Here is a 17,578-nt window from a genome sequence, read left to right as displayed (position 1 = left end):
TGCAAGTGAATTAAACTAGGCAATTAAGAAACAAATCGTCAGATACAGGGTTTTTAAAAATATAGTTATATGTCTGTTACGAGAGCCACACTTAAGTCGTAAGTATGCAGAAAGGCAGAAAGTAGCAGGATAAAAAAGACACACCAGGCAATTACTAACCCAAAGAAAGCTACATTGGGGAATATAGACTTTAAGATAAAAAGCATTATCAGGGTTAGGAGGGGTCACTAGATCATTAGAAAGGATTCAATTCCTCAGAAAGATAAAACAGTTCTAAACGTGCATGCACCTAACAAAATAGCCTAAAACGCATAAATATTGGCAGGGGAAACAGCCCATCGGGAGATCCTAGGAGTAGGTGATGATTTTAGGAGCTTAATGAGATTGAGCACTTAAGTAGCCAGGGTCACAGAATCATGTGCTCCCTATCCTTAAAAGCAGAGCCACACCCCCAAAATAGAGTAGTGTTAAGGCCACCTAACACCATGAGAGAGAGTACTTGCGTGTGAGTGTGTTTTAAACTTAATTAATTAGAGAGATTCCCCAGGGAGTGTCGGGGTGCTAGAAGATTCCTATTTACATCATAGCCCAGGGGCTGGCTGGATTCCATTATTGGATTCCCTGCACATGTGCCCTGGAAAAACCAAGCAGAAGCGAGACCATATGGCCAGCATGAGAAGAGGGCTAGTGGGGTCAGTTCACCCTGCACAAAGGAGATCCATCCCAGCTTCATTTATTTCAGGAAATGGTGACTTGGCCGGCTAAGGTAGATATTAGGAACACTGGGAAGAATCTTGTAGGGAAAAAAACCCCAAAACACTCAAAACGCGATTCTGAGGTCATTAATCATTAATCACCATTCTCATCATCACCATCAATCAGTCAGTTCAGGCTGCAGTGGGGTGTACATAATATTGAGGATATCTGCTCTTTGCCTTCAAAGATCAGCCCACGTCCTTTATAGAATAAAGGCAAGAAATCAGTGATAAGGCAAAAAAATGTCCATCTCTTTATGTACAGGACTCATCTCTAAAAGGCTGAGTGCAGGACAGGCGATGGCTCAGAGGCTCTGGGCGTGGCAAGGCCGAGTCCCCTAGAAAATAGGTGGTGGGAGGGGCTAAGGGAAACTCACTAAACATGGCTGTTCTGAGAATCAAAGGTGGGTAAGAGAGGTGGGGCTGAGGGCTTGGAAAGCAGGATGCTTTAAGCTCTTGGTTGCTACAGGAGTAGTGAGGTGTGTTGCTTCTCTTCCTTTGTCTCACTCCCACCCCACCCCCCGAGTTCCCCTGCTAGATCAATTGCCCACCTCCCTCTGCCTTACTCTGTGCCTGGGGAAGTTGAGCACTGTGCATGGCCTCGCCTGGGCTCACTGGCTGGCCAGCTTCCCATAGAGACTAAGCAGGAAGGCGGAGGGCAGGAGAAGAAAGCGGTGAGGATCCTTCCTCCTTGTCCCCTCTCTGCTTTGGCAGTGAATCACTTCGGCACTGTTGAACCTCCGAACATCCTTTGGCTATAAACAGCCCTACTGTAATGATAATGGCTAGCACTTATTGAGTGCTCGCTATGTTTCAGTGCTTGCTATAACTCAGCACATTATACAGATGAACTTACTGAATCCTCCCAACAGCCCTGTGAGGTAGGTACTCTATTTACAGATGGATAACTGTGACCCAGAAAGGTTAACTAACTTGCTCAAGGTTAATCAGTTTCTTGGTACAGAGCTGGGTTCTCAACCCAGGCTGTTTGGCTCAAGGGTCTATATTCCTAACCCCCAATAGAAATATAACACAAGTCACATGTGTAATTTAAAATTTCTACTGGCCATATTAAAAAAAAACGAAATAAGTGAAATTAATTTTAGTTTTATATATATATTTTATTTTATTTATTTTTTTTTTTTTTTGCGGTACGCGGGCCTCTCACTGCTGCGGCCTCTCCCGTTGCGGAGCACAGGCTCCGGACGCGCAGGCTCAGCGGCCACGGCTCACGGGCCCAGCCGCTCCGCGGCATGTGGGATCTTCCCGGACCGGGGCACGAACCCGTGTCCCCTGCATCAGCAGGCGGACTCTCAACCACTGCGCCACCAGGGAAGCCCTTTAGTGATATATTTTATTGAACCTAATATATCCAGAATATCATCTCAACATGTAATCAGTGTTTTAGAAATTATTAAGATACTTTGTTTTGTATGAAGTCTTCAAAATCTGGTATGTATTTTATACTTGTAACACATCTCATTTTAGATGCTAAATTTTCACTGGAAATACTTGATCTGTATTTAGATTTCCTAAAATTTACAGCTGGAAAAGTAAGTTAACATACTCAAGTTGTTCCAAACATACTTAAAAGTTTTCCAATAACTGATTTGAATAACAGTTTTATTCTTTATTTTTATTTTAAATAAGGTTTTTATTTTAGAATAATTTTACATTTACAGAAAAGTTGCAGAGATGGTACAGAGGTTCCTGTATATAACTCATATGTTTCCCTATTGTTAACATCTTACATTACTGTGGACATTTGTCACAGCCCAAAACACAACACTGATGCATTACTATTCACTAAACCCCAGTCTGTATTTGGATTTCACCAGTTTTTCCACTAATGTCCTTATTCTGTTCCAGGACACCACATTGTATTTAATCATGTATCCTTAGTCTCTGCTGGTCTGTGATAGCTTCTCAGACTTTCCTTGTTTCTTGTGACCTTCATAGTTTTGAGGATTACTGGTCAGGTATCTTGAAGAATTTCCCTCAGTGGGGGTTTGGCTGATATTTCCAAATGGGATTTGGAGAGGGAGACCACAGAGGGGAAGTGCCATTCTCATCCCATCATATCAGGGGTACATGCTATCAACGTGAGTTATTACTGGTGATGTTGATCTTGATCACTTGACTGAGGTAGTGTTTGCCATGTTTCTGTGCTTTAAGTTACTTTTTCTCTCCCTTTCTATACACTGTTCCTTGGAAGAAAGTTACTACGCACAGTCTGTGCTGAAGGATGGTGGGGGAGGGGCAGGGATAAAGCTCCAAGTATCCATTTTATTTTATTTTTTTGAGTTGACACACTATCAAGCAGTATGTCTTATTTATTTATTTATTTATTTATTTATTTATTTATTTATTTTTGGCTGCGTTGGATCTTCGTTGCAGCGTGCAGGCTTTCTCTAGTTGTGGTGAGCGGGGGCTGCTCTTTGTTGTGGTGCACGGGCTTCTCGTTGCGGTGGCTTCTCTTGTTGTGGAGCACGGCCTCTAGGTGCGCGGGCTTCAGTAGTTGTGGCACGTGCGGGCTCGGTAGTTGTGGTTCGCGGGCTCTAGCGCACAGGCTCAGCAGTTGTGGCGCACGGGCTTAGTTGCTCCGTGGCATGTGGGATCTTCCCGGACCAGGGCTCGAACCCGTGTTCCCTGCACTGGCAGGAGAATCTTCAACCACTGCGCCACCAGGGATGTCCCCAAGTATCCATTTTAAATTTAAATTTATTAAGATGAAATAGAAAATTAGCTCCTCAGTCACACCACCCATATTTCAAGTGGCTCGTGGTGACCGTATTGGATAGTGCAGCCCTGTGCATGACCGCATTTCAGTATTTGAGGCAAGAGGCAGCTGGTGAGGAGATGAGGTGCTGAAGAGGGAGCTGATGGGCCTATGTTAGCAGGAAGGAGGAGTGATGAGAGATGAGGGTGACCTAAGCAGAAGTGTTGAAGAACAGAAGGTCAACTCAAAAGATAAGTTGGCTAGAAGAATTAACATAACATGTTGTATGTGTGTGTAGAAAGTGGAGAGGGTAGGAATGGTGAGATGTTCCAGAGAATATACACCCTAACCGCGTGTGCAAATTGAGCCCTGATTTTGGTTCAGAAGTTTGAACTCACAGATCTGAACTCATGTTTTAACTGTGCCATTTCTTAGCTGTGTGATGATCTTGGGTGAGTCACAAATTCTCTAAGGTTGTTTCCTTATCTGCAAAATGGGAGATGTCCTGAGGATCAAAGGATATGTGTGTTTCGAAGGGCTTCATAGTCTGTACTGTAATTTACACATGGAATCATGTTGTGGGATGGTGTTGGTGGGACGTGAATATTAGCTGTTCTGTTGGAGAATTGAGATGTGTTGGTTCCTCTTTTGCCCCTCCCAACTGCTAGATCCATTCTCTGCCCCTCTCTGCCCTGTTCTGTGCCTCAGGAACTTACGCACTGCATCACCCAGTCTCCTTTGCCACCTGGCATGCAGCTGGGGTTGGCCAGCGGGAGACACCAGCAGGAGATCTGAGTGGTGGGAGAGAGAAGCCAGGGAATTTCTTCCCTGCTCTTTCTGTGCTCTTTCTCTGCTTTGGCATCCTGTGTCTGATAGTATCTGCAACCCTCAGAATTACCTCTTCTACTGGGAGGCCCCTCCTCCGTGGCTCCAACTCCCACCAGGCTTAAGTAACACTATTTCCTTCCCTCGTCCCTTCAGCCCTAGGGTGGCAACAGCTTCCCACTCTTACTGGTTCCAGAGTGCCTTGCCACCTCAGTTTGTTCCCCTAACCCTGCCTCTACTTCAGGGTGTTGTTCCTTCAATTGAGTTTTCTTAATTTAAATCATCTGGTATGAATTCTGTATCCTGCTTGGCCCCTGACTGTGGTGGAGAAACTGGTGAAGAAGAGAATGTCGAGAGTGACATTCAGGGTCAACTGAAGGAGATGAGAGTAATGGAAGGACGAGCAGATTGAATTGGGGATTAATCAGGCTCTGGACCAACACGTTGTCAGTGAAATCAGAGGAGAAAAGGCATTTTGGAGTAAAGTTGTATAGAGAAGCATGGAAGATGCCAGTGGTGTGGGTGAGTTAGAGAACAGAGAGAAAAGAGTTAAAGGCTAAATTGAGGTTTCCATGCCAAGTGCGCCAAGAAGTCAGCCAGACCACAAAAGCCAAAGACACGTGGCCCTCAGCCAAACAGGCGGTACTACCCACAATGACGAAGACATCAAGAGGCCATACTTGGTTTTGAAAAGAGTGTAAATATTGGATTCATACAAGTGTGGTCCTGGTTCCACTACTGACTGGCTGTGTATCCTTGGGATATTTGATTGACCTCTCTGTGCTTATTTTCTCATATGGAAAATGAGGTAGAGTTGCAAGACTTAGATAAACAAAAGTCATTCATTCATAGTCTACAAATATTTTTTGAGCCCCCATTCACGTGCCAGGCACTATTCTAGGCCCAGCCAGTAAATGAGACAGATAAGGTCCCTGCTCTCATGGAACATTCTAGTGAGAACTGACAATGAACAAGTAAATGTTCTTAAGTCGTGTTCCCTGGAAACAGACTGCAATGCAGATGTGCACCCAGGAAGTTTATTATGGATGCTCCTAGGAACAACACTGGAAGGGGAGGGAGGGAAGAGAGACGGCAGAGACTGTCAGGGAGAAGTTGAGCCACCCCCGCAGAAGCTCTGGAACTGGGATAACACTTTGGAGTTGCCCTGAGGCAAGACAAGCATGTCAGCCCTTATACCCCTACTTTGACCAATCATTAAATCCAGGCGGCCCCAGGGAAGAGGTGTGATCAAAGGCCAAGGTGTCACTTCCAAAGGGCGCAACACAGCATCCATTACATAAATTAATAACTGAACATGATAATTTCCAGTAGCAATAACTGCTGTGAAGACAACCAAACTGGGTAATGTGGTAGTTCAGGGAGTGGGAGACTTACGTTAGATTAGATAGTTAGAGAAAGCTGTGGCTCATCTTTAGCTGCTCAATAAGAATCGGTTTCATTGTTTTTCCTTTTGTTTTTTTTGGGAAATATGGACGTCAACCCATCGTGAGAAATACGTGATGCCACTTCTGAATGAGGCAGATTCCTAGGTGCTATGGAGGTTGCAGAAATGTAGAAGACATTATCTCTGCCCCCTAGGAGCTTGCAGTGGAGTTGAGGAAGATAAGGGCTATAGAAAATTAGCAAACAGTACCAGGTGGAATAGCATTAGTGCCAACAAATGGTACAAACCAGGTTAGGAGTGTCCAGATCCTTTAAGCCTAGGTGGAATTTCACAGGTGGAAAAGAGTCTGGAGGGCAGTTTCGGTCAAGAAGAATAACTGGGAGGGGGTGTGGCGTGGGAGGAATTGGGAGATTGGGATTGACACGTATACACTATTGATACTATGTATAAAATAGACAACACATGAGAACCTATTGTATAGCACAGGGAACTCTACTTAATGCACTGTGGTGACCTAAATGGGAAGGAAATCCAAAACAGAGGGGATATATGTACATGTATAGAGGATTCATTTGGCTGTGCTGTAGAAACTAATACAACATTGTAAAGCAACTATACTCCAATAAAAATTAATTAAAAAATAGAAGAATAACTGGAGCAAAAACCCAGTGATCTGGGAATGGGCCTGGGATCTCTGAGTGTTTGATTTGTGGGTTGGGATCGGCAGAGGTAGGCTGTTGTCCTTTCCCTTGGCCTCTGATATTTTTCTAAAGCACTGTCGGGTTTGGCCAAAGTTAGAATGTCACTAAGACAAATTTCTTAGACATATGAGATCTTGCAGTGCTTTGGTGGGTGGTGATTGTGTGGGGTGGGAATGACAGAATGGGACCAGGCGGTTCCAGGAGTTTCTTAATAAGGAGCGAAAGAAGCCTGAGAGTTTAAGTCCAGGCTACTATGAGAATGGTGGTCTGGCCCATGGAGGTGGGACTTGCAGGCAAGTGGAGTGTGGGATCAGGTTCCTTGAGAGAGGCTGGGAATGAGATGTAATGTTGGAATAATATCTGTAGCGCTAATGTCTTAAAACCAGGAAGGAGGACAGGAGCCCCAAGAGAGAACTTATGAGAAAAGATTGGAGTGCTGGAAGGCTTTGAGAGGCACTTGGAAAATGGATCCTGTATTACGACAAGAGGGACAAAGTTTGATCCTTGAAAATGTATGTTCTGAAGTGTTTTCAGAAGATCAGGTTGGTCACCAAGACTCATAGGCATCAAGAAGAAAGAGAAATGGCGGCAGTTTCAGAGACTTAGCTCTAGTACATTTTCTGTTTTCTCGGTTTGAAAGACTTTGTTGGCAGCATGGGTCTGTGCATTCCAAGGGTTGGAACTTGAACGTTATGTCATTTTTGTTAACCTTTAACCAAGAAGGCAGTCAGGGAGGAGATAAATTATCTGTTCAAGGAGGAATAATGGTTGCATTCAAAGAGAGAATAGGAGATTACTGAGGCACTACTGCGAATGACCCTGCGACCCTTCGCTTCATGAGAGGATTGATGGAGAAAAGGTTCCCCCCACTTTTTCTTCGGGCACTAAGGGTGAAGTCCCAGGAGTACTAAGGAAGGGGTGACAGGACAACGTGAAAAATTAAGCAGGATATGAATCAACTAAACAAGGAGGCATTTATCCAAGACTTCTAAAGCAACGAAAGAAAATGTATTAACCTCCTAATGAAAATGCCGTTATCCAATTCATCTTTGGAAACAGCTCTTTCGGTAACTGCTGCATCCACCACTTTAGGAAGTTGCTTAGCAGGATCCAGGATCTTGGGGTTTCATCTGCGAAGCCTACCTGTTACTGGCCAAGAGGCAGTGACGAGGGATTTAGATTAAAAGGAATAGAATTTTGTTCCACAGTTTTGAAGTGTGGTTAGGACAGTGGTTGAAGGTGCTCAGTCAAGTACGTGCTCTAATGGGGTGGACACTAAGGGTTAGTGATCCACGTGGCTAGTTTAGACTCCTCAAAGATCACTAGAGACAGGGAGAATGGAGGCCAGACGACTGAGGAGAAATAGAATGGCAGATTAGTAAGTACTTTAAAAGCGTAACACAGAATAAGGTCAGTACTCTAGGTAACGGCACTGTAGCAACGTCGGTCTCCTGGTTTTGTTATCGCACCAGCATCGCATTAGATGTCACCATTGGAGGAAGCTGGGTGAAGGGTACATGGGACTCTATGTATTGTACAATTGTTACGACTTCCTGTGAGTCTATAATTATTTCAAATAAAATGTTGAAAAGAAGTCTTGCCTGGGTGGGGTAAGGAGAACAGTTCTCATGAACTATAATGAATATTTGTGTGGTTCTTTACAGTGTTTAACGCTTACACATATGTTTTCTCATTCACACCTCCCGACAACAGTGTTAGACGGCAGAGGTGTACTATTATCCCTATTTTATAAGTGAAGAAACTGAGGCTCAGAGAGGTTAAATAATTCACCTATGGGCACAGAGAGCAAATGGCAAAGACAAGGCAAATTCGCCTCTTTGAATTCTGATCGCTATGATTCCTCGAGTCCAAACCCATCTGGCCTAGGTTAGGTCACAAAGGCACAGACCCTGAGACAAGGATTTAAGGACAGGAAGTTTATTTGGGAGGTGATCTGAAGCTCCGGTAGGGAGCAGGGAAGCATGGCAGGAAAGGGTACGTTATGGAGCGTATCGCTTCCGTGGGCAACTGGGGCTCGATCCCACCGGGGAACTCAGGGAGTTATATCCAACTGAGGGGCAAGGAAGCTGGTATATTTACCTCTCAGTCCATTAAGTGTCGAATGAGGGCTGCTTTCATGAGGTGCTTACGCCGTGGCCCCTCTAGATTCCTCTATTCTCAGGCCAAGAGAAAACCTCAGGCAGGGAATCGCAGATACTGCTTGAAGTAGCACACTGTCAGCATATACTGGAGAGGTTAGTGCACAGGGGATGTGGGCAGGGCCCCCACCAACAGTGACTGTCCCTTTACTCAGCATCCATACCATAAACCTGCTGCCATGCAGACCATTTCCTCTCGTCTTAGAATATTCTCTCACCACACACACATCCAGATAGGTTGAAACAAGGGAGGCAGGGGACTTGCCCTGATCTTGTTCGTTGGGCCCAGGAGTTAGCAGCTAAGAGCAGCAAGGTGCCTGCGTGTGCACGGGGACTAGATGTGTGCGTATCTGGGTCTTTGCATATCTTGATTGTTATGCTCCACCAACTTATTCCAGAAGCAAGGCTGAGGAGAAGATATACATGTTGGCGTCCACGGGGTCAGAGGTTAAGTCAAAAGTCAAAGGTTAGTTGGCATTTTCCATTATTACCAGTATAAGCCTGGCCCATCTATTGGGACTTACTTAAAAGGATCTAAAAAGGACCAAAAAGAGCAATTGGCTGAGGGACGGAGTTGCAGATTGTATTTTATTTAGTTTGGTGGATGCTACAGAGGAAGGTAATGGGATTCTGGAGAAATGAGCTAGTTAGACGATCACGTGATTGGAGGGGTAGCAGCGATCAGCCGAGGCCTTTCTCATGGTGACGCCACTCACTGAAGAGTTGATTGGCTCATTCCTGATTCATATGGCGTTTCTTCTCCAGGATACATGCTGATATACTCTTCATCTCTCCAGGCTAATTTAATCATTATGTGTGCACTCTAGAAATTAGTGCCATTTCCCCTACTTGTGCCTGAAATAGACATTTCAGACATTTATAACTCTCAGTCATTTTAATCTAGTCGTTTGCCCAAGTATGTTCCCAATTAGAGCCATTTTGTTCTGTGTTTGATACCATGAAGTAGAACACGTTCTGATCTTTTAAAAAATCTTTTAAAGAGCAAAGGTATAGTATGTTTCCCCCTATTATGATAATTCAAAAGCAGCTGATGGAACCTTTCTCAACTGTTCACACAGCCATAAAAATTTGACCATTGAATTAAAATCAAATAAAAATATCCAGGGGATGTAATGCCTTGAAATATAGAGCACTTTTTATCTGTAGAAGGCTTCCACAGCTTTAATTCATTATATCCTAACAGGTTTTTTTTCTTATTTAAAAGATGCCGTAAGGTTGTGATACCAAGTCACAAATAATAAAAGAGTGTTCGGTTTTGGTTCATGTAACATCGCTTTGTTTCCCAATTTAGCATCAATTCCTTCTAAATCATAGCCATATACATGCATTAATACTAACACATTTCCTATGCCTACATGTAAACAAACATAAAACCACTTTAACCTAGAAAATGCGCTTGGATTTATTCCTATTTTGACTCCAAGCTTCTCTGTGCTCTTCAGACTTTGGGGTTTTGTTTTTTGTTTGTGTCTCTCCCATTTTCTCATCATAAACTGAAAACCACATCCATCCACTGACAGCTTGATGCTTTTCCATCAGGTCTGCCTCCTTTGCAAGGGGCTGGCGATTTAAGAGGGACTGTCTCAATGCTGGAGTCACCAGGAGTCCATTTGTTTCTCAGGTTGAGGACCTAAGGTACAGGTCTGCCTCCCTTTACAAAATAAAAGTTCTCTGACGTCTGAGAATGGAGAGGAACTTAGCGCAAGTAATGCTCACCAGGTATAAGCATCGGGAGAGTTACACGCCTCTGCCAGTAGCATATCAACGTAGAAACTTAGCTGTGGTGGCTTCTCAATGATTTACCACCAAATGGATGCACCTGAATTACTAAACAGAAAATGAATAAAGGATACTCAAATGCAGTGTTAAATGGCAGAGGCTGCAGTACAGCTATGAACAAATAGTAAGCAGTATCAACAGAGCCTGCCATGTAACTTAATTTTAAAAAGTGATTTGTGATGTGATATGACGGTTCTGACTTTGCCAAGAAAGGACGATTCAAAAGCAACCTGACCATCAACCATTGGACTCAATTCATCAAAGAGAGGCCATTTGAACAGTCAAACAGTGCCAGAAGCAAGGTCTTTATCAGTGCCTGAAAATATAGCAATGCCCTCCCAGGAAAGGTGGGTCTTTATCTCAGTGGGACCCAAGTTCTTGGAGAAAGGGATGGGTGAGACCAACTGTGTTCGGGGAAAGTAGAGACTTCACCCTAAGCCCCAGCTTTTGGTTTTTTTGATTTTCTACCTGAGAAGCTATGAGTTCCTGGCGAGCATAGCAGTTTGTCTTAATCCAGAGACACAGGTCCTCTTAAGTTGCCAGCACTTTGCAAAGCCTCTTTATTCTGAATTCTTATAAATTACTTTTCTTTATTGAGGCCAACTTACAGGAGAGTGCACAGTTCAGTGAATGTTTACCTATGTCCACACCTGTGTGACCTCCATCAGATCAAGATACAGAACATTTCCAGAACCCCAGAAAGCTCACTCTTGCCGCCCCTCCCCTCAGCCAGTGCCCCAGGGTAAGCACTGTTCTGACCTATAGCGCCATACAGTGGAATTGCCTGGACCATAGGGTGTATGCACGTTTAGCTTTAATAGGTACTGCCAAAGCTTTTGCAAAAGTATTGAACCAATTTACAATCCTAACCAATCACTTTCTGTTTGCCCAGATTTTCTGCTGTTCGCACTGAAAATGCTGAACCACACTTCTCTTTCTAGTTGCTTGACCTAACCTGTGACAAGTTTTCATTACCCCCTGGGTTCTTAATGGTGTCCAAGCCAGTATGGCTGTCATTTGTCATTTGCTTGTGGTGGCAACAACCAGCAGCTTGAGCAATATGGTGGCCCACTATGATTTCACAGTTACTGTGGGTGTTACTGTGGATTTCATGGTGACTCTTCACAAGACAAAACAAGGTCATCTCAGTAGATCTCAACAAATTGTGATCTGTGGCGTTACCTTATGAGCACCCAAAGCCGGAACTATTTCTTCTGTCTCCCAGGCAAGCAGATGCACAATTCCCGAAAGTCCCCCAAAAGCTGTTTGGAAAACAGTGGATTCTAAAGCCCAGAAGGAGTGGGAGAGGAACCCAGGGGCTTTGCCAACGGAATGTCATGATTCAGGCCCCATTTGGAATCTAAGCCAGCTGATGGTGTCTCTTTACTTTTTGGGGTTTTCTTGTTTTTCAAAATTATAGTTAGGCTCAAAATTTTGCGTTTCAGCTTTTATTCAGTTAGTCTTGGGAAAATGTGTACTTTTAAAGATCTGGGGGCTTCCCTGGTGGCGCAGTGGTTAAGAATCCCCCTGCGAATGCAGGGGACACAGGTTCGAGCCCTGGTCTGGGAAGATCCCACATGCCGCGGAGCAACTAAGCCCGTGCGCCACAAGTACTGAGTCCACGTGCCACAACTACTGAAGCCCGCGTGCCTAGAGCCCGTGCTCTGCAACAAGAGAAGCCACCACAATGAGAAGCCCGTGCACCTCAACGAAGAGCAGACCCCACTCACCGCAACCAGAGAAAAGCCTGCACGCAGCAACGAAGACCCAACACAGCCAAAAATAAAATAAAATAAAATAATTTTAAAAAAAAGATCTGGGCACAGCTGACAGAGAGTGTGTGACACAAATATTCTGTTTGGTATTCATGTCATAGACTATTAATGCCGTTTGTTCAGAATTTGGTTTTATTTTAAATATTGCTCAGGGAAAAAAAAAAAAGAGACAGCAAAACACCAAGTGTAAGTTTATCTGATCCGCTAGAAATGTTACATTTAATCGAATCCTTTTCTAGGGATTTAGAAATGAAATAAATATGTAAATGCCTACCAGAAAACACCTCTGCATTTTCTTGCTGCTGACCCAGCTAAGACTGTACGCCCAATGACAGGAAATGTTATCTGAGGATTGCTTTATAAACATCCAGTGAAAGGGGAAGATGGAAAGGGGAAAACAGATGAAGCAAGACTGGCCAAATATAGATAGTTGTTGAAGCTGAGTGATGGGTCCAGGGGTTCATCATACAATTCTCTCTACATTTGTGGGTTTGAATTTTTCATAATGAAAAAAATTTAAGCTATGTATCAACAATTATAAAAGCAGTCAAGTTAATAATATTGAAGGGGTATAGAGCTGTAGAATAAGCAGAACTTTAAAACTAATTTATGGAAATACGAACATGGACCGGCTATTTGCTGGTGTGAAGGAATTATAATCATGGTATCATGGCTATGTTTTTTAAAGTAATCCTTTTAGGAGTATGTCCTGAAATTTTTGTGAATAAAATGATATGATGTCTGGTTTTTCCTTCAAGATGATATAGGGAGAGGGCAGGAAATGGGCGAGGTTGGCCATGGGTAAATGGTTATTGTTGGTTGACGGGGCTGTGGGGGTTCATATACTGCTTGAGCTACCTTTCTACACATTCAGAAATAAAGCAAAATGTAATTTGTGCCTATGAATTCAGAGAAAACAGATCAGTACTGTGAAATTGCAGAGTTGTTTTTTTCTTCATCCTTAGGGTATAAAGAGCTTAACTTGAAATGCTTTAATGAAGCCAGCTATTGTATAAAGCACCTCTGAAATTATTCTTTCATTTGGGGAATGCATTAAAACCAATAAAAATTAAAAGTGCAAGTCCAAACAAAAAGGTAATTGTAGGGTTCAGATAAACATCACCCAGTGGACTAACAAATTCCCATGGTTCCAAGGTTACAGTGCAAAGCTGCCTGGGGAGTAGGGCTTCTGGGCCTCTCTGGCATGGCCACTGAATCACCAGTTGACAGGCTGGGTAGGGCAGAGGTGAGACCCAGCTGCCAGATGGTGCTTCCCCAACCCTGCCTGTTCCAGAAATTCACAGACCATTGTATGAGGAATGACCTTTTCTGAACCTGTATCAGAAGCTACAGTCTGGCAAAAGCACTGGCCCGTATGGAAACTATGGGAATGAACAACGGTGCAGTAGTGCAGTGGTTAGGGACACTGGCTCAAAAGCCAGACTCCCTAGGTTTAAATCCAGAGCTGTGTGACTTTGGGTAAGTTATTTAACCTCTCTGTGCATCAGCTTCCTCATCTTTAAAACAGGAGTGATTATAACAGTGCTCCATCCCATGGGGTTATTGTGAGGCATAACCAAGGTCAAGCTCTTAGGACAGTGCCTGTTATGTGGGAAGTGCTTCACAAATGATAGGCATCATTATCATTATTTGTAAGTGGATCTGTCCTAAAACATCCTTGAATTGTGATCTCTTTTCCCATAGAACAGCAGGCAAGTGCTCAAACAACTAACAGCCATGCCTCCCGTTCTTTTTACCCACATAGCCCCAGCCAGAGAGGAAGGACTGCATACTGCAAGGAACTCTGGGAGTATAGTCTGAAGGAGTCCTCTTCCAAGTACAAATCTCTTTAAAGTTTAATGTTTTCCCTTAAAATCCCCACAGATTTTTGCATCCTGCACCATAATATAGCAGAATTGAGAGTCAGGAGAGATGCTTCGTGTTCAGCCCATGGCTTTCCTGGTCCTCTTGATACGCCTCTCAGTTCGAGAAGCTGAGACATTTAGAGCCATTTGATTTAGTTAATTTCCCAGATCCTCCTCCCAGACATCTGGTGTACTTTCTATCAGCTTCTCCTTAGTACCACCTTCCATCCTCCGTAGGGCACTGCCTAGCGTTTTACCTGATGGCCTTTTATGGTCAGGGTACTGGGTCGCATCTCCTCCTGTCCTGGTTTTCACTGCCTCCTCTGTGACTGTTGACTCAGTCCTTTTTGAAACTCACTGAGTTGGTTTCTGGGACATCACTGGCTTCAGGATCTTCTTCTACTGCTCTGGCCACTCCTTCTCCATCTCTTTTGCAGGGCTGTCTTTTTCTATTCATCCCCCAAGTGTCATGCTCTGAGTTACAGGCCTTGGCTCAGAAATAGACATGTAACCCCCAGTGTACCAATCATAGCCTTCACTGAGACTTTTCCACTGGAACTATCAGAAGAACCAAACCAAAACAAAACAAAAGCAAACTTCTGCTGAATTGTTGAATGAATATATGTGAATTGGGGACTTTGGGGTTGCCAGGGGCCATCAAGCCCAAGAAAGTCCAAGAGAGGAAAAAAGAAGACAGAAATCCAATACTGTCATTTAAACCTTTGGATCCAGCTATCCTTGAAGCTGGAGAAACAACCCTGACCTTTTTGGTGTCCTCAGCCAATGAATTCCCTTACTTGGATTTTTGTTGTTGTTTTCTTGGTTTTCTGTTTTTGGGTTTTGTTTTTTTTTTGTCACATACAACTACCCATATGCTCATGACTCCCAAATCTACATCTGTGGCCAAGGCTTGTCTCCTGAGCAACAGACTCATAGAAATAACATGCAGTTAACCAACCCTCACACAGATGTCCCACAAGGACATCTGAAACATAACATGTTATTTGCTAAATATGGCAACCCTAATCACACTATAAATTTATATTTGTTAATGTTTTAAAATCTTCCACCAGAATGTAAACTCTATGAGGACAGGAACTTTGCTTGTTTGTTCACTCTTGTGTCTCCAGCACCTAGAGGAACACACACACAGTAGATATTCAATAAATATTTGTTGATTGAATGAATGAGTCAGTAAATGAATGAAAGCTAGGAATTTTCCTTGACTCCTGTCGTAATATCATCTGCCACACTCAATCAGTTACTAAGTTCTATAGATTTTGACTCATGAATATCTCAAATCTCATATCTGATCCTGTCACTGTACCCTACTGCTTACTTCAAGCCCATGTTGCTTCTTGCCTAGAAAATGGGAAGTCTCCTAATTCCTATTCCTGGCTCCAGCCACCCTCTACATAATTACCAGGCTCTTTCTAAATTAGAAATCAACTGCTCTGGGCCTCTGCTTTAAATACATCAGTGATGCTGCAGAGTTTTTCTGGCTCAAATCTTGGCTCCTGCCTCCCTTTCCAGACTCATCTCCTGGCTCTTTCTTCATACAGCTAATGCCTAAGGAAGAGGGAATCACTTGGGCTCTCCCAAATTCATTCGCACATTTCCTGCCTCTGCATCTTTGCACGTGCTGTGGTCTCCTCCCATGCTCCCCTTTCCACCCTCTTGATTATCCTGCAAAATTCATGTCCTGTCCTTCAGAAAGCCTTCTCTGGTCTCTGTCTCCCCGTTCTGATTTAGAAGTCCCTCCTCCACGTTCACAAAGCTCCCTGTACACCGCTTTGTCTACCAAAGCACTTATGTGGCGCAGACTATTTTAGTGCTAACTAGTATCCATATTTTACTTTTTTCCTCTTGGGCTCACAGCTGGACTACATTTCCCAGCATGCTTTGCAGTCAGGGGTGGCCATGTGACTGAGTCCTGACCAATGGAATGTTGATGGAAGTGATGTGCACCAATTCCCATGAATGGGCCTGGCCCATTAAAACCTCTCACATGTGGTCCTCCTTCTCTTTCCCCTCAGCTGAGTAGAGAGGACTCAGAATGTTTGGGAAGGAGGAGCCTCAAGGTGGATGGAGACACCGCACAGTTCTGCAACTTGGGCTACCTTGGGGTCAAAACCGGGAAATAAAAGAGGAAAAACAGCAACAACAAGAAATTCAACATAGTACTGACTTCTTGAAGTTTTATTTCCCTCTCCAATCTGCCTGCTATTATTTTATTTTCCAAGTCCTCAGTGAACTGTGGTCGTAGTTATTTTTGTCTCCTGTCTAGAGCTTCCAGTTGTAATCAGTGGGGCAGATAGGATGTAGAGGGCTTATCCATCTTGGCCAGCACCCCACCCCCCTTCTTCTTGTTTCTGTATCCAAATTTCTGTTTGAATACCTGGTTCGTATTTGGGACCTTAACAGTGGTTTGCTTGGTGGACTTTTAAATTATCCAGATTCATAAAATCAACTATGGCATGCTCTTAGCAGAACAGTATTTCTTATTCTGCGCTTTACAATTTATACAGGTGTGAAAATGTTTGAAACGGTTCTCAGGAGAACTACAGATGTGATTAAGGATGGAAAGTAGATGCTCCAAAGAGAGGTTACACTATGTGGTATTGATATTAACTTTCCTGGTGGAAGAAGAATAAGTAGTGGTAATTTTACATATAGATCTTCAAATTAATAAAGGAAGGAAACTTGCAGATCACTCTTTTGTAAACTGTGGCTTGTTTCTTCTACCTTATATACGTATTTTAAGCAGAGATAAGAGTTCTGTACTCATATGTATGTGCAAATGGAGAATCTAATTTGTAAATTTTTGATTCCCTAAAAAATAACATTTACAACTCTTTATTGTTGTTTATTATAAACAAATATATCACTCAGTTAACACATATTTGTTAAGACCTTCTACATGCAACGCTCAACGAGGGTTAAAAGAAGCATAAGAGTGAACTCCTGATTAAAAGAATAATGAGAAAGTCCCAGTGATGAGAACTTGACATTTTACAAAACACTTTTATTCTTCTTATCTAATTTTTTCCCAGCGAGGTGGGTTTTAGTCCCATTTAAGAGAGTCTGCAGAGGCTCAGAGAGCTTGAGGAATCTGTCCGTGATCACATAAGGGCAGAATTGAATCTTCTACCCAGGTCTTCTGGTTCCAGTTTCTGTTCCCTTGTCATTATATCTCAGTCTAGCTGGGGAATAAAATATACCATCCACAAACAGTTATCCAATGGTTCAAGGCAGGCTATGACACATGCCAGTGGAATGATCAAATATAGCAGGGAGCACACTTTCCTACCTCCCCTTCCTAACTCTTGTTAAGGAAGGCAGCATTCTAGAAAGGATACCGTTAACCTGATTGGTTAACGTTGAGCACTAAACTCGTAGTTGCAAATGTTCTTACCAATCCCAGTGAGGTTATCTTACTCAGGATACAATAAATAAAGAGTGCCAAGAAAAGACTGAGGGAATACCTAAAGCCCAAACTGTGAGAATTAGGCACCTTTAAGTCAAAGTGTGTATATAGAAAACTACAAATAGTATACAAGGTGGTTCCATATTC

Source organism: Phocoena phocoena, chromosome X, assembly GCF_963924675.1.
Source record: "Phocoena phocoena chromosome X, mPhoPho1.1, whole genome shotgun sequence".
NCBI lineage: Eukaryota > Metazoa > Chordata > Mammalia > Artiodactyla > Phocoenidae > Phocoena > Phocoena phocoena.
Note: the sequence above shows the minus strand (reverse complement) of the source record.